The sequence below is a fragment of the Phodopus roborovskii genome, unplaced genomic scaffold (genome assembly GCF_943737965.1).
Source record: "Phodopus roborovskii unplaced genomic scaffold, PHOROB, whole genome shotgun sequence".
NCBI classification, from domain to species: Eukaryota; Metazoa; Chordata; class Mammalia; order Rodentia; family Cricetidae; genus Phodopus; species Phodopus roborovskii.
Window position 1 is genome coordinate 292,093 of NW_026126072.1, and position 25,834 is coordinate 317,926.

At 37.2% G+C, this 25,834-nt stretch overlaps 1 pseudogene; it reads right to left on the minus strand.

The window, feature by feature from the left end:
* Nucleotides 1-22,502: 22,502 nt before the first annotated feature.
* On the minus strand, nt 22,503-23,714 carry LOC127218384 (60S ribosomal protein L3-like; annotated as a pseudogene).
* Between the last annotated feature and the right edge of the window lie 2,120 nt (nt 23,715-25,834).

Genomic DNA, 25,834 nt, shown 5'->3' on the forward strand with positions numbered 1-25,834 from the left:
AATGAGAAAATTTGTGTTCTAATGGAAGACTAGAATGTTGGAAAATATGCAGCAGCAAGGTAAGTGTCTCAGTCTTCAAATAAGTGAATTGTCTAATGAGGTTCACTGAATTGTAGAATCAAATATTCCATATCTACAAAATTCAACGAACCAATAATATTGAAATAACCAATGATTGGTATAATGGAATCTTCCAGTGCTTGAAAGATCAACTCAAGTGTAACACAAACCAATGAATTTTAATGTGTCAAAATAGAAGATGTTCACTGATATGCTTTTAGATCCATGTTGCAACTGATGAGGCAAAAATCAAATATTTCACCCTTTTCATCACTAGCCTATAATTTACACTACCAGAGAAACTAGGATACAAGGAGGAACCTAAGAGGGGGCCATGAGCACCATTCTTTCACTTGTATACAACTGTAGTGAGATATCGAGCCTACCTGCACCTGTTGCACTGAACATGACCATTGGGGTGTGGAGACAGGTGTGGGTGTACCTGGGGGGACTAGGTCTGGGGAAACAGAGGCATCCTGGGGACAGGAATCTGTGGGGGCCATCTGTTTCTGGTGTAAATGATTTCTCCCCCTGAATAAACATCCATCAGCCTATCGTTTCTCGGGTCTTTCCTTTGTGCTTCAGACAACTTTCTCTTTTGATTAGCCATTACAAATTTATACCCCTTCAAAATTAACTAGAACTACAAAGAAGCATTCCTTATTATAGTAATCTACTAAAACAAGAACCTGGAAGCAACCTACATGCCCCTCAACTGAAAAAATGAATAAAGAAGATGCCAGACATTTACACAATGGAATACTATTCAGCAGGAAAAACAAAACAAAACAAAACAGCAGGAAAAACAAAACAAAACAAAACAAAACAATGGAACCTTGAAATTCAGAGGCAAATATATGGAATCTTAAGAAACCATCCTGAATGAGGTGACCCAGTCACAAAAAGAAGAATATGGTATGTACTCACTCATATATGGATTTTAGAGATAGAGCAAAGCATCACCAGCCTAAAATTTACACTACCAGAGAAAGTAGGATACAAGGAGGAACCTAAGAGATTCATACATGGCTCTCACAGAAGGAGAATGAAACAAGATCTCCTGAGCCTATTGGGAGTGGAGGGGGGCAGTGAGTGGAGAGAGAGCTAGGAAAAAGAGAAGGGGAGGAGAGGAGAACAAAAATTTAGTCAGGGGGATGAATAGAGGACAGAAAGAGAGAAAGACAGAGAGAGAGAGAGAGAGAGAGAGAGAGAGAGAGAGAGAGAGAGAGAAATACCGTAATAGAGGGAGCCATTATAGGTTTGAAGAGAAAACTGACTCTAGAGAAATGTGCAGAGACCTACAAGGTTGACCCCAACTAACAATCTGAGCAACAGTGTATAGGCTACCTCATATGCCCTTCCCTGGTAATGAGATTGATAACTAATCTATCTCACATGATAGAGCCCTCATCTAGTAGTTGATGGAAACAGAAGCAGACACCCACAGATAAACACTGAGCTGAACTCCTGGAGTCCAGTTGCAGAGAGGGAGGAGTGATGAGAAAATTGGGTCAAGACCAGGCTACCGAAACCCACAGAGACAGCTGACCTGACCAAGGGAGAGCTCATAGACCCCCAGACTGATACCTGGGAAACAAGCAGAGGAGTGACTCAGACCTCCTTAACATGGGTCTCAGTAAGAAGGCCTAGGCAGTCTAAGGGACCTCTGACAGTGAAACCAGGATGTATCTCTGGTGCATAAATGGACTTTGGGTGTAACAAGCCCTTGGTGGAATATTCCCTTAGCCTAGGGAGGGATGGTCTAGTCCCTACTCCAAATGACATGACAGATTTTGATGATCCCTCCTGGAAGGCATCACCCTTCCTGTGGAGTGGGGGGGGGTGTGAAGGGGATCAGGGGGCATGTGAGGGAGGGAGCAGTAACTGAGATTGATATGTAGAATAAAAAATGATAAACTAGGAAAGAAAAATATTACTAACTAAAACATACTACAAACTCTAAATGCTTGCACCTTTAAATCGACTAATTCTTATTAAACTATTGCTTCAATTTGTTAAAATAACATTCAAGACACTAGAATGGATCTAGTGTATCCTCCCTATTGCAATGATTTTTAGATTAAATATTTTATACTTTCAATTTTTTAATTAGCACAACTATTACAACCTACCACTTGCATAGTATTGGTAAGTTTCAGAGAACATCCACAATTTTTTTAAGAAAGCTTATCATAATTCTCTTTTTAAAATTATTTCTTACTGGGAACCTTGGTATTTCAGCCCAAACAACTGATGCACAGAATGTTGAATAGTTTCAAAAATGCACTTGTCTTCCTCTAACATAGAAAATAAAGGAAATTTCAAAATACAAAAATTGAAGTAATTTTTCATTTGAAATAGATAATTTAAAACATGTAAAACTATATCTATTTTTACTATTTTAAGATAAATTAATAATTTTCTATTTTCTAATTTTTCTAATGCTAAATGAACAACATTAAGCTTTTCTGCATATATTAATTACTGAGTGTAACCAAGATGATTGAAAATTACTTCTTTGGAACACTAGTGTACAGTTGTTGATTATACACAGATAAGTTAAAAGTTCTGAATAGAACTGAAGTAGTTTATACACAGATAAGTGAAACACACCTAAGCATGTATTTTCTGAAGTATGATTTTACCTACTAGGGTTTATCTATATTTTTATAATGATTTCCTTACAGTTGTAAAGAATTTAACTATTAAATTTGGTTTAATAGGTATCTAAGATAACATGAATTCTCCTCTGTGTGTGTGTGTGTGTGTGTGTGTGTGTGTGTGTGTGTGTTATTTTGTACATGTGAATGATATGGGTAGGTGTGTGGTATATGTATTTGTAAATTATGCATGTATGCATAAATGTGTATGAAATTCAGAAGTCAGTATCATGTGTGTCTCCTTTCTTTGATTGTTCTCTACTTTTACTATAGGAACTATGAAAACTCACAGAAATTTAACAACACAGACTTGAATGATAAGTGAGCACATATTGAATCAGTGAAGAAACAAAGGGAAATGGTTACCAGAACATATATAAAAATGAGAAAAATAAAAAGTATTCAACTTCAGGAATTACCTCAAGTTATTTCAAACACATATAAAATCTCTACACAAAGTTACATAGGTGTCAATACAGAATAGATGAGAAAGTAATAAAGTAGAAACTAAAAGAAAAAATATATAGAATAAATGAAATTATGAATGACATTTAAGAATTTTTAGCCAAATAATTGAAAAGAGGTAAAGAAGATCAAAGTTAATGAACTTAGAAATAAAATTGTTGGCTCACAATTGCTATGATAAAAGTATGACCAAAAATACCAGTTGTGGAGGAAAGGGTTTGTTGTGAGTTGGTTTTTCCTCCTGCAGGAATTGTCCCTCTGCCGCACCAGCCCCAAATAATACACAGAGACACTGTATTAGATACAAAGATGTTGGCCTATTTCTAATGTTTCTTATTGGCTAGCTCTGTCTTAATGATTAACCCATTTCTATTAATCTAAGAATTTCTATTAATCTAAGTTCTGCTCTCCATCCTCCATCTTGACTCTCCTCCCTACTCTTTCCTCTCTCCACCTAGTCTCTTAGTACCACCTATCTTGTTTTATGCTTTATTCATTAACCAGTACGAGAAACTTGTTTAAAGAAAGACATCTCCCATCAAGGGTTTATTTGGCTTACACGTCCAAATCATATTCCATTATTGAAGGAAATAGGGACAGGAATTTAAAAAGGGCAGGAACCTGGGGGCAGAAGATGATGTAGAGGCTATGGAGGGGTCGTTCTCACTGTCTTGTATCTCATGGCTTGATCAGCCTGCTTCATTTTAGAATTCAAGACCACCAGCCCAGGGATGACTTCACCCACAATGGCTTGAGCCCTTCCACATCAGTCACTAATTAAGAAAATATCCTACAAACTTGAATTTAGGCTGATTTAATAGAGATACTTCCTCAGTCGAGGATTTCTCCTCTCAGATGACTACTGTAGCTTTGTGAACTTGGCACAAAACTACTCAGCATAGAGACATTATAGAGGCTAGTTTACACTGGGGAGGATGTAGAGAAAGGGGAACACACCTCCACTGCTGGTGAAAATACATACTTGTAGAGACACTTTGGAAATCCTTATTGTGGTTTCTCAGGAAAATAGGAATCAGTCTACCTCAAGACCTAGCAATTCTACTCAGAGGCTTATACCCAAAGAAAGCACATTCATACCACAAGGACCTATGCTCAACTATGTTCATAGCAGTATTATTTGTAATATCCAGAACCTAGAAACAACCTAGATGCCCCTCAACTGAAGAATGGACACAGAAAATGTGGTAAATTTATACAATGGAGTACTACTCAGTGGTTAAAAAAAATGGCATCTTGAAATTCACTAGCTAATGGATGGAACTAGAAGAAACCATCCTGAGTGAGTTAACCCAAACACAGAAAGACAAACATGGTATGTCCTCACTCATAAGTAGACATTAGACATAGATCAAAAGAAAACCAGTCTATAGTCCACAACCCAAGATAATCAAGAAAACATGAAGATACCTAAGAGAGACATACAGGGAAACCCCCAACAAGGGGGAAGGGATAAGATCTACTGAGTAAATTGGGAACACAAGGGGAGCATGGAGAGAGGGAAGAGAAAGAGGAGGGGAGAAGGAGAGTGGGGAAGAGAATATGAGGGATCAGGAAAGTCAAGTTTGGGAAAGAATAGACAAGGAGAGCAAGGAAAAAGATAACTTAATGAGAGAAGCCATTATGGGATTAACTAGAAATGTAGAACTAGGGAAATCTCCAGGAATCAACAAAGATGACCCCCAACAAGAATCTAAGCCATAGTGGAGAGGCTACCTTAAATGTGCTTCCAGATAATAAGATTGATGTCTACCTTATATGCCATCCTAGAGCCTTCATCTGGTAGTTGATGAAAGCAGAAGCAGAGATTCACAACTTATCACTGAGCTGAACACCTGAAATCAAGTTGTAGAGAGGGAGGAGTAGAGGAGGGATCAAGACCATGCTGGGGAAACCCACAGAAACAGCTGACCTGAGCAAATGGGAACTCACTGACTCTAGTTTGACAGATGAGGAAACATCTTAGTACCAAAACATGTCCTCTGAAAGTGCATGTGTGGGGACTTGGGCAATATATGGGACCTCTGGCAGTGGAACCCGTATTTATTCCTATCGCACAAATGGGCTTTCAGAACCGTTCCCTATGGAGGGATACTCTTTCAGCTTAGATACATGGGGGAGGGCCTATGTCCTGCCTTAAGTGATATGACAGACTTTGATAACTCCCCCATGAGAGAACTCACCCTCCCTGAGTAGTAGATGGGAGGGTGCATTGGGGGAATGGAAGGGGCATGGGAAGATGGGAGGGAGAAGGAAGTGGGATTGATATAAGATTGTTTTGAATTTAAATATAAACCTATTGTTTAAAAAAAAGAAAATGTCAAAGTAGTCAGCAAATTTCTACATACACACGGCCTATATTTCAACATATACACATTTATTTTTAAAATTTCATTGTTAGTGAATTTTTTCTTATATATTTTGTTTATTTTTATTTGGCTGCATTTGTTACTGTTAATTATTCTATATCATGCATTGTATCTCTATCCTCTTCACTGGATGTTGAGGTTTAGGCTATTAATCTTTTTAGAAATGATTTAAAGTTGGGCTCTAATGCATACATTTTTCTTCAGTGTGTCAATGTGATAACCTTGTCTTCAGTGTATAGTATTCTTTCTCCTACTTGATCTAGTCTGAGATAATTTCAGCTACTTCTTTATTTAATTTCATTTCCAGTATTTCTCTTTCTGGGTCTGTTTTGTAAAATTTCTCTCTTTGTTGCTGAATTCCTGATGCAGGTCCTGAATTGACTTCCTCCTACTTTCAAATGTGAATGTGAATCCTCTTTGAGGAGGTTATTCAAAGTTTTGAATTATTTATCTGGCATTTAAAGCATCTCAGTATCTTTAGATTCAACAATTGAATTATAATATATTTTGAGGAGTGTAATTGGAATCAATTTTCAAGTTTCTATGCTTTTTAGGTCTATTTGACTGGATTCTTTTTACTGAAAATAATTTTTTTATAAAATACATTTTGATTAGTATTTTCCCTCCATCTTAATCTGCATCCTTTCCATCTCCTTACCCATCTAGTGCCATACCTTCTTTCTGTATTTCAGACACTTTTGGTTTATAACTGGTGTCTTTTTTTAATGAGAAGACTTCTTTAGAGGCCAAGATCCTCACAGCTATCTAGAAAAGTGGAAGCAGACAAAACTAAAAATCATAAGAAATGCTTAACTAAAATATAAAGAGTATAACCATGGTTTAAAAATCACAGTAAAAGAGAAACAAACAATGACTACATTCCCAATAAGGTTAGACAATGAAGAGTCTAGGGTACCTACAGACCAATGAGAGGATTAAATGTTAAAGATAAATACATTTTGATAATGCTAAAAATGGATATTGTGGCAAGGAAAACAAGAGGTAAGAGGCATGATAAAAACAATAGTGATTGTGATGAACAAATAACAATAAACCAAATGTAGAGAAAGATAAAATAATAGTGGCATAAGCTTACTTCTCACTATTTTTATTGCCTAAACTTAGGTTTCCTCTCCAGCAACAACACTACTATTCAGATAGGTGAATACCTTACCCTTCACATATGTACTATGTATGGTAACCAACGTTTGAAAAACTAGTGAAAGAAAATGTCTAATGATATTATTATGTTGTTTTGAATTAATACTCCCATATCTTCTGTCCAGAAATTTATAATCTTATAAGAAGGTAAATTTTACAAATACTTGTTTTTAATAGCCCCAAAATGGCAACAGTATAGGCATGCATAGAGCATGATATTGGTAAATAAACAGTAAAATATTACTAAACTTAAAAAATAATGACAAGTAGTTTATCATCATAAATAAAACAAAGTTAGTATTTCTTCCTTCTTGAGAGGAAAGAAAATGAAGATGGTACATTTTTCCCTAGACTTGTTGTCTTGCCATATATTTGCTGTGGGAGTTAATGGGGGCATTGAGTCACTTTCTCCATGCACACCAAACAGGTTAGACTAGAAAAGGCTCTTTGAAAGCTGAACTCTGTCTTCCTTTTCCTGCCAACAGGATATTTTGCCATTTCATCTGCTGAATTCTTGTCAGTTGTGTTCCACATGATGGAGTGCCAATGTAGGGAGTGAAGCAAATGTCCTGAAATTGCATCTCACAGCTGTATAGAGAAACCTCAAGTTGGATGCCTTTTCACAACAGAAATATTCTGCCAGTGCCGATTTAGAATGTAAAATTCTCAGAGGCTCTGTTTTTCCTCCCCAAACTCCAAGGCCATTTTCAGAACACATGAAACTGTCAGAACAAGGCCATTTGTACTGAATGGGACCAGGCACAGGACACCTAGTGCTCCTATGTACTGCAGCCAGACAATTTTCTGGTTTAGCACTCCTATTTATATTCATACACAGCTGATATCTCTTCTCTTTCCAGGTGTCAAACTGGGGCACTTCTCTATGGCAATTTGCATCTACATAGTGGCATGAACATTCACACATGTAGTATTATGTTTGAAATTCATGTCAAAGTCACAAACAGCTTCTTCGAAATGCAATGGTTCACAAGATTATTGGTCATATAGTCAGTGGACAGATGGTTTTCAAATGTGGAGGCATCAATCTCATTATTAGGGAAGGGTATTTATGGTAGTCTTTCCACTGTTACTCAAATTGTTGCTTAGCTTCAGTCTTGTAGGTCTCTGTACATTTCTCTAGAGTAAGTGTTTTTTTTTTTTCTTCAAATCTATTATGGCTCCCTCTTTGATGGTCTTCCTATCTCTCTCTCTCTCTTTCTTTCTCTCTTCCATTCCTCCCCTGACTCAATCTTCCTAATTCCACATGCTTTCCTATTCTCCCCTTCTCTTTCTCCAAGCTCCCTCTAAACTCACTGCCCCCCACTCCCAAAATGCTCAGGAGATCTTGTTCTTTTCCGCTTCTTGAGGGAACTTGTATGAATCTCTTACGTTCCTCCTTGTATCCTAGTTTCTTTGGGAATGTAATTATAGGCTGGTGATCCTTTGCTATGTATCTAAAATCCATATATGAGTGAGTACATACCATGTTCCTCTTTTTGTAACTGGGTTACCTCATTCAGGATGGTTTCTTCAAGTCCATCCATTTGCCTGCTACTTTCAAGATTCCATTGTTTTTTTTTCCCCACAGAGTAGTATTCAATTGTGTAATTGTGCCTCATCTTCTTTATCCATTCTTCACTTGAGGGGCATCTAGATTGCTTCCATGTTCTTGCTATTACATATAATGCTGCTATAAACATAGTTGAAGAGATATCTTTATCTCATGGATGTGTATCATTTGGGTATATGCCTAATTGCTGGTTCCTGTGGTAGACTGAATCTCATTTTCCTGAGGAACCTCAACTTATCCACCATCATAGAGCCTTCATCTAGTAGCTGATGGAAACAGAAGCAGATACCCACAGCTAAACACTAAGCCAAACTCCTGGAATACAGATTCAAAGAGGGAGAACAAGACCAGGCTACAGAAAAAAACAGAGGCAGTGGACCTAAACAAGGAGGATCTAATGGGTCCCCAGACTGATAGCTGGGAATCCAGCATTGGACCAACTCAGAGTCCCCTGAACATGAGTCTTAGTGAGAAGGCCTAGGCAGTCTAAGGGACTGCTGACAGCGGAATCAGGATGTGTCCCTGATGCACAAAAGGACTTTGGGTACATATTCCCCATGGAGGGATAATCCCTTAACATAGAGGTAGGAGGGAGGGCCTAGTCCCCACTACAACTGACTTGATTGATTTTGTTGATTCCTCAGGAAGGTATTATAGTCCCTGTGGAGTGTGGGAGATGGGATGGGAGGGTGATCAGAGTGCAAGTGAAGGAGAGAGTGAGGGAGGGATGGAGGGAGAGGGAACTGGAATCGATATGTAAAAGAAGAAAAAAGTAAATAAATAAAATAGAAATACATTGGACAATAGAAAAAAAGAAATATACAGGCATAAAACTCTCTTGGTCTGAAGTGTTTCACTGAGAGTCATCCTAAGATGATTATGTACTTAAGAACGAGTCAGCAAGCTAGTAAAACAGAGCCCACCCAAGAAAAATGCTTCTACCAAGAAGCCTTGATTGTCTCTGTTCTTTTGTTTTTAAAATTCACTTTTATTCTTTTGTTAAATTTTAAGTGGACATTCATTAGTACCCACATTGTCGGTGCCATTTTGATATGAGCACTTTCTTGCAGCCTGGTCCCACAGCTGTCATTAGTCTGAAAATAAGACACAGAGACCCCATATTGATTATGAAACTGTTGACTGGTTAGTAGAGTTTCTTATTGCCTACCTCTGTCTTAAATATTAACCTGTTCCTATCCATCTAAGTGTTTCCACATGGTCTTATCTTACCGGAGATAGGGCCCAGACCTTTTCTCTCATGTTCTATGTCTTGACTCCTAATGCACATAACAAGCTACTCCTCCAAAGACTCCTCATTGTCTTAGTCTCATTTTCCTCTTAAATTAGAATTTGAGGTATGCAAGCTTGTGAATCTTTAGCAGTTGCAAAGGCACTCTTTCTTTTTGGTTTTTCATCTTTATTTTTTTATATTCACACTTGGTATATTATTTTTTATTTATTTTTTTATTTTATGTATCAATCCCAGTTCCTTCTTCATCCTTATTTCTAGAGTTTTCTTGTATAATTTCTTTTAACATGTCTTGAACTTTAGGTAATGCACCAATGTCTACGTACTGAAAAAATAGGTCATTAGAGTTTGTGTCATTACAGTCAGATAGTAATGACAAAGCCTTTGGTAACTGAATCCATTGCAGCGCTAAGAGGTTATCAAAGCATAATATATATTTGTTCCTCCTTGAGGAGAAAGAAAATGATGATGGTACATTTTCCCCTAGACTTGTTGTCTTGCCATTTATTCTCTTTGGGAGTTAATGGGGGTATTGAGCCACTTAGGGAGCAAGGTGTTCTTATGTATTGCAGTAGTTTGTATGAGAAACATCTCCAGTTTAAGTATTGATTGGTGTCACTGTTAAGAGTGGTTATGAAATTTTAGGAGGCAGAGCCTTGCTGAAAGAATTATGTCACTAGAGACAGTCTTTGAGAGTTTATAGCCTTGCCCTATTTCCTGTTCACTCTGTTATTGAAGATAATATCTTTCAGGTTCCAGCTTTCACTACCTGCTTTTGTCAGTTGGCTACCATTATATACTCTCACTCTGGATTCACAAGTCAAAATAAAATATTTCATAAGTCAATTTTGTATATTTCAAAAGTTTAGTTTTCTTCCTTTACTGTTGCAAACATAATATCTTTACTATGAAAGGCTAATGTAGCATTTGAGGTAACAGTTATTAAAATATACAACCGTGAAGGCTGGAGAGATGTTTTAGCATTTGAGAGTACATGCTGCACTTTCAGAGGTTCTGTTTTCAGTTCTTATCATCCAAATTGCACAACCTTCCCTTACTCCATTTCCAAGGAATCTTATGTCCTTTTCAAACCTCCTTCCTCAGGCACTGTTCACATGTGTGGTACACATATATTCATATACATAATATAAAATAAATAAATCTAAAAAGTGTTTTTAAAGGGATATATATTTCCTCCTGTGGGCATTCTAAATTTTTGAGCATATTATATTTAAAAAACTACAAATGAATGTGTTTCACTCAATTCCATGCTCCAGAAACAGAATTTTCTTTTTTCTCAAAGTCAGATGGAAATTGTTTCTTTTTAATTGAGTACTTCATTCAGACTTTTCCTCTGTTGGCTTCTGTTATAGAAGCAGCTAGGTCCCCACCTCAATATCACAACTGACTAGACTAAGAACAGAAAAACAATAGCCTGAAAACCAAGCCCCTCCTTTTACTTAGGAGAGATTGGGTCTAATCCCATCCTGAATCTGTAGACACCTTGGAGTCTGGATTGCAAATACAAGAGCATGGATGCCAGGTACAAGACAGCAGTCCAATGCATTCTAGCTCAAGGATCTGACCACTAGCCTCTTCCAATAGGAATGGACCCACTCATGAAGGATTTAGGCATCTACTTAATTTCTCAAGTGGTGTAAAATATACCAAAAGGGATACAGTGGGCCAGAATAAATCAGCTTTCTCACAATAAACTTTCCTGAGTAACAACTATTCATTGCTGAGAAACCTCAGTACACTATTTCAAAGTGGCAACATCTGGGGCAATCACGGAGTACATCCAGCAGTAGCTTAACAGTCAAGAACAGGTTTATGCAGGACAAAGGTGTATACATACCCACTTTTCTTCAGTGTATATGGCAAGTAGCCAAGACCCCTGATCATTAAATTATGTTATTTTTAATATTACAGTTCCCAGAGAGAAAGTGCTTTCATAGAGGTGACCAAAAGGCATTGTGCAGAAAGTCCCTTGGCAAGTGGCAGCCAGGGCCTTAAGGAGCTTGACCCATGCTCTTTAGCTGCAGAGGCTTTAATAGCATCTGTTTCTTCTACCTGCTCCACTGGTTTCGCCTCATCTTCCTCATCATCATTGTGGGGATAGAGGTCCAGGTATTTCTGCATGCATTGCTATATGGCCAGGACCTGGTCTATAGAGTCTGATACTTTGATTTTCTCTCTGCTGTAGTAGAAGCAGAAAAGGCAGACTTAAACTGTTACCACAAGGGCAACTGGCCATTCCTCCAGGACATGGGCAATTCCAATTAATATCTCCATTGGGCAGTATCAATCTGTGATTCTCATAGGGACCATTAGGGTCATCAGCCAACAGCTCTACACTACTAGGAGTTTCATGGTTTTCTTTGGTCACAAATATGATCCTATCCTCCCCTTCCTGTTGGCAATAGGACATGGTTGTTTACGATGCTGTCAGCTCTGGGAGGCAGCCAGTGTAGCCATAGAGAGTACACCTTCACACAGTGACTTCCCTTCTCCTCTCCACAGGTGTGATGGACACCACTTAGGCCTGCATGAACCTGCCCCTACAGGCCTGCCTGCTGTGTGCCTCCAGAACCAGAATTTTAATTGGCTGTTGCTATAGTAAGCTTTGATTATCTCTTTGTGGCTACTTGAATAAGTTTGGTAAGGAGTTGCTCATTTTGTCACCCCAAATTTCTGATGGTCCTAAGAAGTTTCCTCAAGTTTTATTTTGTACATGTTATCCCTTCAGGAGGAAAGAACACAATGATTTTGAACCTCATTCCATGCCATTTCATAAATCACTATCATGAGTTTTAATGGCATTAAGTTGTATCATAACACTGTTTATACCATTCCCAAGATATTATGAGGTGTCATAATTTATTTTCATTTACTACAAATCTTTAAATATCTACTTTGATTTCATGGTTAAATTTGTTTGACTATAAATTTTAGTTAATTTAAATATATTTAGAGTTATCAGACAATCATGAGACAATGCTTTATAGGACTTATATTCTTACAAATCTGTGTTTGTGTGCTTTATGCTATCTATTGTAGGATGGTTGATCAACCTTCCATGTAAACAAAAAAAAATTGCACATTCTGCTCTGTTGAATAGGGTGTGCTATAAACATTAACTAGATAAATAGGATTAATATTGACATTTACAAATTTCCCAACTGTTTAAACTGTTAATTATTGACATAGAGAACCTAAGCCATCAAATGCACCAGCAGTTATCTAGGCTACTTTCAGATCTGTAAGATAGGCTTCATGTATTTGAACTCACTTTTGTTACAAGCATTCATGGATGGAATTGTTATGCCTTTGTTTTCAGTTTTACATCGCTATTTCTGAGTATCTATCTGCTCCTTGAAGTCTGATTGTTTGAAATCACTACATCAGTTCCAGCTTTCTTGTATTTTCTTTTCTTATGAGTGCTTCTTTCAAGTAATTAAATATCGAAAGAAGTGGTTACATATGCACTGTTACCATTTTGTCCAAAAAAAATTAATGCCAAGATTCAGCTACTGAGACTAATTAAAGAATTATTCATCAGTGAAATGCTGTTTCATAATGAGTTGCATGAAATTAAACTACTCAATGTAATCATTGATATATAATTTGAAACATTAAAACTTTACAGCAAATGGGTGCAGATATGTCGTATTTTAAGTGTCATTTTTTTATTTTAACCAAGAAAATTTATTTTTCACTGCATTTAATAAATGGTAGTCTTATATAAAATAGTAAATGGTATTTGTTATCATTATCATTACTTATTTCTATTTTTAATTCTATGGTAGAATACTGTATTACTTTGGACCTTTATTTACTGATGTTTGTCATAATTCTTCATAAAATAATGTCATTTTGAATTTATAATAAAACAACTGAAAAGTTGAGTAGGGAAAATGTTTTCAACAAGTTTCTTGTCATCTTTTGTGACTTCCAGGGTCTATTTTGTGTGTTTAAATTTGTGTAGTTCTGTATGTGAGGTGGAAGCCACATGTGTGATTGTGTGTATGTGTATGTGTGTGTGTGTATGTATGTACCTGATCTCACTTAAAATAATACTAATGCTCAAATGGCACTTAATTTTAGATATCTCTCTCTCTCTGAATTACTTAACCTTTACCCTTTTTATTTTCACTTTTCCATTTGATGCTCCCAGTATATCCTCATCCTTCCATAATTATCTATTATATTTCCTATTCCTGGAAGATCTACCTGCTCCCCCTACCTCAAAGTATCTTACTTTCTAGCTACACTCTGTGGTTCTAAGAAAGGTAGGTTGATTAACATTTACTTGATAGCTAATAGCTACATATATGTAAATGCATATCAAATTTGCCTTTCTGGGTCTTCACTTATGTAAGAATTCTATGATTTCATATTTTCTTAATGACTGAGCTATACTTCATTGTGTAATGGATACCCATTATATACTGTTTCTACAATATGGATTTCAGTATAGATTGCTAATGCTAGTATATATAAACTTTTATGTAGTTTTATAAAATAAAATTCATATATGCTTCAGAGGATAAAAAGTCATAAAGCTTGGATTCACCTCTTACAGGTCAAAAGGACTCTAGACAATACAACCTAAGTTTTCTTAAGTATGATATTTTTCTCTCCTGGTCTTGGGACTCCCCCCCTTCCCACATATTAAGATATGGTTGAAAAGTTTCTATACCAGATAAGCCTCTGTGCTGATGCAACATTCCAAATCAGACTAATTCAAACCAAATTAGAAAAAGCCCACTTTTAATGGAACCTGAATGATGTCTACATCTGATATTAAGTTGTATTTCTTGGTTGGATTTAGCAAAAAGGTGAACCCTGTTTTCACATCCACTGTGTTAGTCTAGGTCTTTTATTAAGGAATTGACTCCATTGATGCGGAGAGATACTAATGAACAGTGTTTGATTATTACTGAGATTTTGTTCTTGTGGTGTGTGTGTGTGTGTGTGTTTCAGCTATTTTCTGGTCTGGGATTATTTACTCCTTGTGCTTACTTAGCGGAGTGGTTAAGCTATTTAGATTGGACATTTCTTTCTAGTACTTTCTATGGGGCTAGATTTGTAGATAATTACTGCTCACATTTGTGTATTAACATGGAAAGTCTTATTTTCTCCATCTATTTTAATTAAAAGTTTTACAGGGTATGGTAGTCTAAGCTGACATCTGTGGCCTTTTATAGTGTGTAGAACATCTGTTTAGGACCTTCTGGCTTTTAAACCTTTGTTGAGAAATCAGTTGTTTTTCTAATAGGTCTGCCTCATATGTTACTTGGTCTTTTTTTTTTTTATTTTGTTTCTTATTTCTCTATGTTTAATAATTTTATTATTATGTGCCATGAGGAATTTATTTTCTGGTCTATCCTATCTTTCATTCAGTATGATTTGTGTACCTTGATAGATACCTCCTTTTTTAGATTACTGAAATTTTCTTGTAAGATTTTTTAAAAAATATTTCCTTGCCGTTGACCTTGGTTTCCTCCCCATCCTCTATTTGATGATTCTTAGATTTGGCCTTTTCATAGAATCCCATATATTTTATAATTTTTACCATAATTTGCTTTACCTTTTTTGGAATGAGGTATCAATTTCTTCTCTCATCTTCAGTGCCCAAGATTCTTTCTTCTATCTCTTATATTCTGGCTGCAAGGCTTGTTTCTGACGTTCCTCTTTAATTTCCTTATTCTTTATTTTAGATTTCCCTCAGGTTGGGTTTTCTTTATTGATTCTGTTTCTACTTTTGGGCCATGAACTGTTTTATTAATTTCTTTCTACTCTTTGCTTGGAGTTTCATAGATGTATTTAAGGGATTAATTAATTTCCTCTTTAAACACTTTTATTATATTCATAAAGGTTATATTAAGGTCTATCTATGTTCCTACACTCAGAGAATTCTGGAAGAAGGATGCTGGTCTCTGATGGAGAAAATTCTGCTATTATTGATTTTGTTTTTATATTGGTGTCTAGGCATCTGTGTTAGAGATATAATAGTTCTAGGTGCTGATATGTAATATGATCTTTTTGAGTGATTGTTTTGTTGTAACACAATAAATACAAGAACCAAAGACAGATATTTGAGTTTAAGCTGAAGATCAGGGAAGCAAAAAGCCAAGCTACCAGGGAGCTCTTATCTCTAACAGGGATAGGGCACTCTTATTCTCATTATGTCTGGAGAATGAAGCCTGTTACTGACTTTGTTATTATATTGTATTCCTCCCTGATGCTTGGATTAAAGGCATGTGATCCAAGTTACTGTGACCATCTTTGTGTGAGATGTTCCTCTTTAGGACCAGATCAATCTTGTGTAGATCTGGATGGCCTTGGATTCACAGAGATCTGTCTACCTCTTAATCCTGATTCCAAGGATTAAAGGAGTATACCACCACCTCCTAGCTTCTGGATGCTGAAGTTAAAGGTGTGTGCCTGGATTCTATGGCTTGTGGCTAACTTTTCTTTCTGAAACCTCAGGTCAATGTTAATAAACCACAAATAATATATCAGCACAATTTGTTCCTTGGTTTCTACTGCTCTCTCTGGTTTTTAGAAGAGTGTTGTTGCTATATGTTGTGTAGTCGTAAATTCTTCTGGGATTCTGATAGATGTTGCCACTTGGAGTTCCAGGTAAAATGTGTTCCTAGGTTTTGGGAGCTGACACTTAAGAGTGGAGATAGGTTTGGAGGAAGACTGAGTTGGTTCCCAGGAGGGAAGAAAGCAGGGTACTCTATCAGGCTCTGCTTAGTCTCATGGTAATTATGGCAGGTAATGAGTGGAAGTCTCAGTCAGAGTTTAGGATGAGACAGAAGTATTGGATTTGGAGGAGAGGAGAGTAAATATTTGAAACTCACCTACCTGCTTTGCTTGCTTTTTTCCTTCTCTGCCAGGCTTGGCTAACAGATTTAAAAAAAAAAATGCTAGAGTTGAAGTCTGGTAGAGCAGGGTGAGTGTTATGAGGAATTTTTGGAAAGATCTGCATGATCACCTGGAGATGGTGAGAGGATAATGAAGCAACAGGTGGTACTCTGCTACAGAGATGGGGGAGAAACTTGAGGGTTGGAATTTGAGAAATAAAAGGAGAGCTATAGATATGCATTTAGTTTATCTACTTCCATATCCTGAGTAGTCCTTGAGTTACCAGCATCTTGAATGTGTGTGTGTGTGTGTGTGTGTGTGTGTGTGTGTGTGTGTCCATCTTGCTTTTATTTCCCTTCTTCTGGTCTTAACTACAGAGTAAGGAAAGCTGAATACATTGCATAAAATACTATTTGGTAGGATTTCATTTTCCTCCTTCCACTGTTCAAATTATTTAGGGGATATTTTGAGGATTGTGACACACATTTAAAAATGCAGAGATTATTCTTCAAATGCAATTAACCATTTCTATCAGTTGTACATGTACCATGCATCATGGTTTATGCAAATGCTTTCTTCTATCCTCGGTCTGTCTCTAATTTATTGTATTTTTTCAGTCATAATTACTTCAAATATTACTGTTAAGCAAATTTATTTTAAAAAGTTATTATATTTAAATTTATTATTAATTAAAATAAGTATATTTTATCCTTACCATATTTTTCAGAAAATATGTGTTATCCTATATTTTTTATTTTTATTTTACATATAAATCCCAGTTGACTCTCACTCCCTCCCTTCCTCCCTCTTTCCCTCTCTCCCAAATTATCATGAACCCTGACCACCCTCCCCTCCCTCCCCCCCCCCACTTCACATGTAGGGTGATGCCATTCAAGAGGGGTCATCTAAATCTTTCAAGTCATTTGGAGTAGGGATTAGTACTTCTCTTCTGTCTCTAGGTTAAGGGAGTATCCCTCCATGGGGGATGGGTCCCCAAAGTCCTTTTCTACACCAGGAATACATCCTGGTTCTAATGTCTGAGGTCCGTTAGACTGCTCAGGTCTTCTAGCTGAGACCCATGTTCAGGGGGTCTAAGTCAGTCCCATGCAGAATTCCCACCTATGAGTTTGGGGACCCATTAGCTCCTCCTTGTTCAGGTCAGTTGTCCTATGTGTTTCTGCAACCTAGTCTTGTCCTTGTCCTCCCTCTCTGCATCTGGATTCCAGTTAAGCTCAGGATTTAGTTGTGGGTGTTTGATTCTGTTTCCATCAGCGACTAGATGAGGGCTCCATAATGGTGGATAAAGTAGTCATTGATCTCATTATCAGGGAATGGAATTTATTTTAGCATTTCCATTGTTGCTCAAATTGTTAGTTGGGGTCAGTCTTGTAGGTCTCTGGACATTTCTATAGGTTCAGTTTTCTCTTGAAACCATAATGACTCTCTCTATTATGGTCTCTCTCTCTCTCTCTCTCTCTCTCTCTCTCTCTCCTCTATTCCTCCCCTGACTCAGTCTTCCTATTCCCATGTGCTTTCCTCTCCTCCCCTTCTCTTTCTCCTAGTTCACTCTCTACTCACTGCCCCCCAACCCCCATGTGCTCTGGAGATCTCATCCCTTTCCCTTTCTGTGAGGGACCTTATATGACTCTCTTAGAATCCTCCTTGTATCCTGGTTTCTCTGGCATTGTGAATTATAGGCTGGTGATCTTTTGCTCTATGCCTAAAATCCATATATGAGCATGTACATACCATGTTCCTCTTTTTGTGACTGGGTTACCTCATTCAGGATTGTTTCTTCATGTTCCATCCACCTACCTAGAATTTCAAGATTCCATTGTTTTTTTTTTTTTTTTTTTTTTTCCTGTAGAGTAGTATTCCATTGTGTAAATTTGCCACATCTTCTTTACCCATTCTTCAGTTGAGGGGAATCTAGGTTGCTTCCAGGTTCTTGCTATTAGAAATAATGCTGCTATGAAAATAGTTGAGCACATTTCTTTGTTGCATGGATATGGATCATTTGGGTATATGCCTAACAGGGGGATTGCCAGGTTCTGTGGTAGACCATTATTTGGGTATATGCCTAACAGGGGGATTGCCAGGTTCTGTGGTAGACCGATTCCCATTTTCCTGAGGAACAGCCATACTGACCTGCAAAATGGCTGTACAAGTTTGCACACCCACCATCAGAGGAGGAGTGTTCTCCTTTATCCACATAATCTCCAGCATAAGTGGTCATTCTTGTTTCTGATTTTAGCCATTCTGGCAGGAGTAAGATGGTATCGGAAAGATGTTTTGATTTGCATTTCCGTGATAGCTAAGGATGTTGAGCACTCTCTTAAGTGTCTTTCAGCCTTTTTGATTTCCTCTATTGAGAGTTTCTATTCATTTCTGTACCCTATTTTTTATTAGGGTTATTTGGTGTTTTGTTGACTAGTTCCTTGATTTCTTTGTATATTTTTGAGATAAGCCCTCTGACAAATGCAGGATTGGTGAAAATCTTTTCTCAGCCTGTGGGCGGCCATTTGTTCTTCTCGACTGTGTTATTTGCCTCACATAAGATTCTCAGTTTGAGGAGGTCCCATTTATTAATCGTCGATCTCAGTGTCAGTGCTACTGTAGTTATGTTCAGGAAGCAGTCTCCTGTACCAATTTGTAAAAGGGTACCTTCCATTATCTCTTCAAAGAGATTCAGTGTGGCTGGATTTATTTTGATGTCTTATATCCATTTGGACTTGAGTTTTGTGCATGGCAATAGAGATGGGTCTATCTGCAGTCTTCTACACACCATCATCCAGTTGTACCAACACAATTTGTTGATGATGCTTTCCTCCTCCCATTGTATACTTTTATCTGTTTTGTCAAAAATCAGGTGATCGTAGGTGTGTGGATTAGTATCACAATTTTTGATTCAATTCCATTGGTCTACTTGTCTGTTTTTGTGCCAGTACCAGGCTGTTTTCAGAACTATAGCTCTGTAGTAGAGTTTAAGTACGGGATGTTGATACCTCCTGAAGTTCCTTTATTGGACAGGGTTGTTTTGGCTATCTTGGGTCTTTTGATTTTTGCATATAAAGTTGATAATTATCCTTTCAAGGTCAGTGAAGAATTGTGCTGGGATTTTAACGAAGATTGCATTGAATCTGTAGATTGCTTTTGGCAAGATTGCAATTTTTACTATGTTTATCCTACCTATCAAAGAGAATGGAAGATCTTTCCATTTGCTGGTATCTTCTTTTATTTGTTTCTTTAAAGCCACCAAGTTCTTACTATGTAGGTGTTTCACTAGTTTGGTAAGTGTTACCCCAAGACACTTTATGTTGTTTGTGGCTATGGTAAAGTGTGATATTTCTCTGATTTCTTTCTCAGGCCCTTAGTCACCTGAAAAAATAGGGCTACTGATTTTTTGAGTTTATCTTGTATCCTGCTAGTTTGCTGAAGGTGTTTATCAGCTGTAGGAGTTCACTGTTAGAGTTTTTTGGGTCGCTTATGTAAACTATAATATCATCTGCAATTAGAGAACGCTTTACTTCTTCTTTTCCAGTTTGCATTCCCTTGATCTCCTTTTGTTCTCTTATTGCTTTAGCTAGAGTACAATACTGAGGAGATATGGAGAGAGAGGGCAGCCTTGTCTTGTTCCTGATTTTAGAGGAATGGCCTTAAGCTTCTCTCCATTCAGTTTGATGTTAGCTGTTGGTTTATTGTATATTTCTTTTATTATATTTAGTTATATTCCTGTTATCCCTGATCTCTCCAAGACCTTTATCATGAAACGGTGTTGATTTTGTCAAAGACTTTTTTCAGCATCTAGGGAGATGATCATGTGCTTCTTCTTTTTAATTAGTTTATATGGTGGATCATGTTGTTAGATTTCCGTATGTTAAACCATCCCTGCAACCCAGAGAAGAATCAGAGTGAATGATTTCTATTTCTCTGATATATTCTTGGATTCAGTTTGCCAGTATTTTATTGAGTATTTTTGCATCAATGTTCATGAGGGATATTGGTCTGCAGTTTTCTTTCTTAATTGTGTTTTTTGTGTGGTTGGGGTAAGAAGGTGATTGTGGCCTCATAAAAGAGTTAAGTAATGACTTTCTTCTTCATTTTTGTGGAATATTTGAGGGGAATTGTTATTAGATCTTCCTTGAATTTCTGGTAGATGGCTTCTGCACTGAAGCCATCTGGCCCTGGGCTTTTTTGGTTGGAAGGCTTTTGATGACTGCTTCTATTTTGTTAGGGGTTATAGGACTATTTAAGTTGTTTCTCTGCCTTGATTGAATTTTGGTAAGTGACAGTTATCTAGATATTTGTCAATATCCGTTGAATTTTCAAATTTAGTGGAGTATAGGTTTTCAAAGTATGACCTGAAAATTGTCTGAAGTTCCTCAGTGTCTGTTGTTATACCCCCCTTTTCAGTTATTTTGTTAATTTGCATGTTTTCTCTACTTTTTTGTTAGTTTGGATTAAGGTTTGTCTATCTTGTTGGTTTTCTCGAAAAACCAACTCTCTGTCACTTTGATTTTTTTGTATTTATTTCCTGTACTTTGCTCTATTGGTTTTAGCCCTCAAATTGATTATTTCCTGGTGTCTACTACTCTAGGGTGAGTTTGCTTCTTTTTGTTCTAAGGCTTTCAGTTGTGTTGTTAACTTCCTTGGGTTGGAGTTTTCCTTCCAGAACTTCCTGTAGGGCTGGATTTGTAGATACATATTGGGAACATCTGGCTTTGTCATTGAATATCTTGTTTTTTCTGTCTGTTATGATTGAGAGTTTTGCTTGGAATAATATCCTGAGCTGGCAACTTTATACTCTTAGTACTTGTATAATACCTATACAGGACCTTATCGTCTTGAGAGTTTCCATGAAGAAGTCAGGTGTAATTTTGATAGGTTTGCCTTTATATGTTACCTGGCTGTTTTCCTTCACTTTCTTTATTCTGCATATTAGGTATTTTGATTATTATGTATTGAGGGGTATTTTTTCTTTGGTCCAGTCTATTTGGTGCTCGGTATGCTTTTTGTATTTTCATAGGCATGCTCTTCTTCAGATTGGGAAAGTATTCTTCAATGATTTTGTTGAATATGTTTTCTGTACCTTTGAGCTGGGCTTCTTCCCCTTCCTCTTTTTTTATTATTCTTAGGTTTGGCCTTTTCATGGTTTCTCACATTTCCTGGATGTTTTGTGTTAAGGATTTGTTGGATTTATTATTTTCTTTAGTATAGTGTATCTTTAGCACCTGAGATTCTCTCCTCCATCTCTTGTATTCAGTTTGTTATGTTTGTGTCTATAGTTCCGATCATTTGCCGAGTTTTTCTATTTCCAGCATTCCTTCAGTTTGTGTTTTCTTTATTGTTTCTATTTCAGTTTTCAAGTCTTGAACCATTTCCTTGACCTGTTTAATTGATTTTTCTTGGATTTCCATATTTTCTTTAAGAGATGTGTTCATTTCTTCCAATTTTTTGTTTGTTTTTTCTTCCATTTCTTTAAGGGATTTTCTTACATTGTCTTTGATGGCCTCTATCATTTTTATGAAGATATTTTTAAGTCGTTTTCTTCTGCTTCATCTGCTTTGGGGTCTTCAGCTCTAGTTGGTGTAGCATCCCTAGATTTTGGTGGTGCCATGCTCATCTTTCTATTGTTAGATGTCTTATTGTATTGCAGTCTTCCCATTGCTTCTTCCAATAGTGCAGGTGGGACCTCTCTCCTTCTCTCTCTCTCTCTCACTGTCCCAGTGGGCTTAAGTGGGTTAGAAGTTCAATGTCTGTAGCTTTGGGTGGTCCAAGCTCTCTAAGATGTCTCTCCTCTGGCAGGGACCTGGCAAATGGGGTTGTTTTTCCATATAGAAAATTATGTAAAGATTATACTACATTATTTTGATGGTTGAGTGGTTACTGATGTGGTGCCTATAACCTTATTTATCAGCCGGTTAAGATGTTTTCCTGTACTTTTGATCCTTCATAGTATTTGAGTTCCCTGGGTCTATGGATTGATATCTATTATTAAATTTGGAAAATCTTTTTTGTTTTCACTGTAAACATTTTTATTGAGACCACGCCAGTTGTACAAAGTACTTCTGGCCTTAAGCACCTTCTTCCTTGGCAATGTGGTCTTCCTTGAATGGTCCCACGAATGTTTTCTTCTCCTCCATGGTTTGGAAATGACCAGGGCCAAATTTGGAGGTGGTATAAATAAATTTTAGGTCAATCTTCTCCAGAGCTCGTCGTTTGATCTGTACCAACAATGACTTGCGGAGAATGCGCAATTGTTTCTTGGTTCCCACCACACAGCCTTTGAGCATGACAAAGTCATTGGTCACCTCACCATAATGGACAAAGCCACCTAGTAGGTTGATGCTTTTGTCAGACAAGTCATAGTCAGTAGATGCATTGTTCTTGATCAGCTTACCATCCTTAATGAGGTGGCCTTGACCAATCTTGTAAATCTTTTTGTTAATCTCTGTTCGGTGATGGTAGCCTTTCTGCCCGGCTCTAGCTACAGAGAAGGCCACACGGGCAGGGTGCCATGCTCCAATACAGGCAACCTTGTGCAGCCCTCGATGGGTCTTGAGAGGCAGTTTCTTTGTATGCCAATGACTTGTCACCCCTTTGTAGACTTTGCCTTTTTTTACCCCGATTACATCAATCATCTCATCCTGTCCAAACACCTGGTTCACAGGAACCTGCTGCTCCAGCTCCCCGCCCACCCACCCCCCCCCGGGCCCAGTCTAGCTTCTCAGCCACAGTGCCCCCATTCACCTGGAACTCCATCAAGTATGCCTTCTTCTGGCTCAGGGAAAGCAGACGCATCTGAATGCGAGTAATAATGCATATGATTTGGCAGTACTTATTCATGCTATTGAAGTCCTTCTCCAGCTGTTTCTTGCCCATGTCATCATGCCATTTCTTACAGTATTTGGTGAAGGCCTTCTTCTTAGATTTGTGCCAGTTCTTATAGAAATGCATTTTATACTGATGTGCTCAGCAAACACTGTCTTGAAGGTACGGAGACCTCATGGGGTTTCCACATATCCCACCATGCCTACAACCACCATGGGTGGTGTTTCCCCAATGGTTACAGCCTCTGCAACTTCTTTCTTGGATCCTGGCCTGTCAACTTCCTGGACAATGTGGGTCATGTCAACCTTGTAGTATAGAAAAGCTGTGAGGTGCACAGGCTTGAAAGGGTCATCCTTGGGGAAGCTCTTCACTTTCCCACGATGCGGGCTGCTGCGCTTCCAAGTCAAGAAGCCCAAGGACCCATGCCTGGGAGCAGAGAATTTCCTGTGAGACATCTTGCCATCCCACATTTCCAATAGAGCAAATTTGGAAAATCTTAACTATTACTACTTCAATTTTCATTCTTTTCTTTTGGTGTTAAATTTATCTGTATTAAAATTTTGATATTCAGCTCAAATTTGGGATTTTATGTCTCCTTTTACTTAATTTTACTATTTTCCTACTTAAGGAAGCTTATTTACTATATCACAAATTGGACTTGAGGAATTTGTGCTTCATGCTAATAAATCATTTGGCTATATTTCACTAATGTCCTAAACATCTACTTAGGCTGAATTTAAAGGTAGTAGATTAAATATTTTTTGTTATAGGCTATTTCAAACATAATGTTCAGGGTATAGAACAGAGATTTCTGTTTAATCTCATCCAGGTCTACAGTGAATATTCAGAATAGAAAGTAAACAAGAAGCTTCTTAGTGTGAGCTCATTTAAAACTGTTGACAACATAAATATGGTTATAAGTCACCATAATTGTTACAGGTTATTGCTGCTTAAAACAGATAATTTAGTTTTCATTACAGTGTTATAGTTTGGGGATGCTATACAGAAACTCACTTGAAACAGAAACTCACTTGAAAAAAGTTTGTTTAAAGTCATTGAAGGGATTGAGCTGCAGATGTGCAGCTTTCTAAACAGGACAGCTAACATTTTCTAGGTTCTGCCATGAAGACATTTAGAAGTCACTACAACTATATCTAAAACTGGCAACAGAATTTGTTGTCATGCATGTGGTGTTCGTTTTGTAGTCATACTGAATGCAAAAGTCATGGTATTATGGAAGCTTATGTAAAAGTGGCAGAAAATAATGCGTGAGGCCAGGCATTGTTTTCCATTGTCAGATTACCTGCAGAAATTTGTTTGGCGGGAGATGTTGATGCATGGATCTGTTAAGAAGTGTAAGTTGTCATTAAAAAGCTCCCCCAAAAGACGACAGGAATGTGGACCTTACACCAAGAATAGCTACTGGTACCAATTTGAGCTGACTGAAGAAAGAGGCACTATAGTGATTAATGATTATAACACTAGGCTTCAGTTTTGTTTTGTTCAGAGATGTCCTTGTACTATTTCTATTCCTTTTGAAATAGAACTGTTAACTCTATATCTCAATGCATTGCAAGTACAACACTGTTTTTCTATTAGAGGGATCATAACTTAAATATTTTAATTTTAGAAGTATTGTTGAGATTTTTGAAGCAGTATTGGGTCTGTTTATACTGTGGGGAAATGGATGCTGGACTGAATATAATAATTCACATTATGAGATGAGTATGAGCCAAGAACTGAATACTATTGTTTCAATTGCAATGACCTCCACTGTCTTTTGTGATTTAACATTTTTCCCAGTAATATTATTTTGGGATGTTGTGTAATCTTTGAGATGTTGTGCCCACCTGGTAGATACAGGACAGCATGGGAAGGACATTGGAAGTATAGCACAGCAATTTTTAAAGTCTACTACTTTCTAATTTCCTTCTCTTCCGCCTTCAGAATTATAAGTCAAACTTATTGTAATAATAAATTACCCATGGTATATTCTAATTATAGTAATGCAAATTGTACTAATGTGTATTTCTACAATCTGAACTGAAATGTATGTCTTTAACATAACTGCCAGTTCAAAGACAGAGAGCTCTGGCTCTAAAGGAAATAAATAGTTTTTACCAAGCCATATAAGAGTAACCAAGCTCCAGAAATGTGGCTGCAACTCAGCCTAAGTAGCATTCTCAATTATGAAAAAGTTGTCAAGAACTTTTACAATCAAGGAAGAAAAACAAGTCACAAATCTGTTCATTTGTCATGTATAACAGTGAGGGTGTCTAGTAGGTTGAGAAGGAAAAGGTCTGCACACATTATAACTTTCTAGGCTTTAGGATAAATAAAATAAATTAAATTAAAAGCAAGGGTTTACTGAACTGAAGAATACACTCCAATAGTTTTACCTACTGGTGACAGATTTGTTGGTCAATTACAGAAGCTGATAGCAAATGCCTATTAAAATGGAGTAATATTAGCTCATACACTTTCAGTTCTCCTTACACATTCCATCTCACCTTAATTGTGATCTCAGCTATTGAAAGCCATCATGGTGCATAGTAAAGATGTGGATTCTTCAGAA